This window comes from Neoarius graeffei, chromosome 4, assembly GCF_027579695.1.
Source record: "Neoarius graeffei isolate fNeoGra1 chromosome 4, fNeoGra1.pri, whole genome shotgun sequence".
NCBI classification, from domain to species: domain Eukaryota; kingdom Metazoa; phylum Chordata; class Actinopteri; order Siluriformes; family Ariidae; genus Neoarius; species Neoarius graeffei.
In genome coordinates, this window is record NC_083572.1 from 4,950,634 (window position 1) to 4,953,159 (window position 2,526).

A 2,526-nucleotide genomic window follows, 5' to 3' on the forward strand; every position below is an offset into this window, starting at 1 on the left:
CCAGGTTGCTCTGGCATCTTTTCTTGGTAGCGCTGCATTGCTCAAAAAGGAAAGCCTGTCTTGTGCATGAATCAGCCAATGGAATTACAGATGATGCTGAGAAATACGCCCATCTCATTAACATAAGTGACTGAGTGATATAGTGGGTGATTAAATACAAGGGAAAATTATACAAGTGATTATAAATGAGTGCGTGATTAGGAGTGTGTGAGATATGGCTGTACTCAAAGTTAAATATTCATTCAATGCATTTCCATTAACACTTGGTCTATAATTATAATTTAAATGACATGCCGTAAATAAAAAGCCTGGCATTTAAACTAAAAAAAGTCAGAGGTTGAAAAGTGCAGAAAAATTTATACCAGTGATCTTACTGAACAAATGATATATCTCGAGTTCAAATCCATGACCAGGAGTCCAAGATGGCAAAATTGGGCATTCCCAATGAGTGGGAGGGGCATAGATTCCTTCACTTGTCAATCACAATGAGACAAGCAGTTGGAAGCTCGTATATGCAGAAGAGGGTAGATAGCGCTTTCCTTGGAGTGTGTTATGCTGGTCTGGGATTAGGTTTTAGCCGAGATTAAATTAGGAAGTAAACGGGGGAAGAATAAAACAATGATGTTTGAAATAAAATAATTTTTCTTTGAACAGCACATTTCCTGAATTGAAATGCATTACAAATTACCAGCAGATTGAGCCAAGTTATAATGCAATCATAAGAATTTAATAAATATTAAATAACGATTATAAGTACTTGAATCTCAGCTTTCAGACTTTCACCTGATGATGACCTGAACACTTCTAATATGAACTGAAGCTGTTAGCTATATTCAAAAGTCCTTCCCACGCCATGTGGCGCATCGGGCAGCGCCGATCTCCATTTCCGTAGCCCTCGGCCTCTTGCCTTTTACATAGCTAGGGTTACAGTGGGGGGCTAGTCCTCTGGTAACCATGAGAGTTTGACTCCCCACTCGCATCTGTATTGCAGCGTACCTTGTCAGATGGCAGTAGGTACCATTTTTATGATGGTCTTTGGTATGACCGGACCGTGAGTGATCTCCCGATAGAGAGGCGGACACGCTAACCACTAGGCCACTAGCCGGTTGTTAGCTATATTACTGTATATAAACTATAATTACATCTGAGATGTATTTCATGTTCTCTCTCTTCATCCATCTCAAATGCATTAGCATATCACACTGACCAGTTCAATTGTACTGATCAGCAAAAAAAAACCCAGCAATCGTGGTTTTACTTTGCTTCTCACACTTCGCCTTGATGCTGGATGACCCGATGACCAAGTCTCCCTGACGTTGTTGTCATAGTGAATCTTGTTTTGCCTTCAGAGTTTCACCAGTGTGTGTGTTGTTTTTTTACAAATACTGGTATAATTTGTTGTAACATGTTACCTCATTGCTGATTGGGTAGAGCTATAACGAGAGCCAAAGGAATATAGATTCATTATAATTATTATCGCGCCGTTCCATTGGCTCTCGGCTTCACTTAATGTGACTACTTTGACGCTGTATCCTTGTATCCCCTGTGCTGAAAACAGCTGAAGCGAGATCAGAAGAGTGAATCCAACAGTGTTCGCTGACTATTTTGTAATGCAGTCAGTGGTATTCACCTGTCAAAAGTCGTAGACTACCGCCTGAATCGGTAGCGTTGGTAAGCATGCAGTATACATGACCTGAGATGTCTATTTGGCTTATAGAGGACTTTCACATGATGTCATCGCAACTGCGGATTTGTTTACGCGGCCATGTTGCCTGGTGAGCTTTGTGTTTGCCAGCGACTAGCACAAGTGTACACGAGTGCTTGTAAGCCCAATTCAGTAAAGATCTACAGATACTAAAGTTGTAGAAGTTACATCTAAAAGAACAAGAGACCTGTGTAGTGCTTTTGGATGTAATAACAGACGTAGAGATAAGCCTAGTTTAACTTTTCACCACTTCCTGGTGAACCCAGAAAGATGAGAAAAATGGTGAGCTGCAGTTAAACAGGTAAACCGGATGATAAAACCATTCCCGTGTGTGTGGAGAACATTTTATATCAGGTTAGGATGAAAGCTCTGCAACGTTAAAATATAGATCTGGATGTGTGATTTGGATGTGATATATTTTATTAGACTTAATTCTTGGTGAGACGAGCAGCGTGTTTGTTATGAACGGATGATGCAAACTTGGCTAAACTCCATAAAATATGCTAGATCTAGGCCCTGGCTTGTTTACTACTATTAGAAGTCCACATTTGAGCTTACCTTTGTCATAATAAGGTATTTTTCTTTATCTGGAATTTCTCATAACATTTTGGTACAAAACCTGCCTTGAAATATTACTCGGCATCTGTACTTTTGCTGGGCTGCCAACTCTCACGCAATGAGCGTGAGACACACGCATTTGATTGTCTTCACATGCTCACACGCCATACCTCCGATTTCTCACACTAGAAAAAAATTCTAGTTTATCTATCTAATCTAGGCTACCCATTGCGTCGCGCCAACCACTTGCGATTGATCAATTA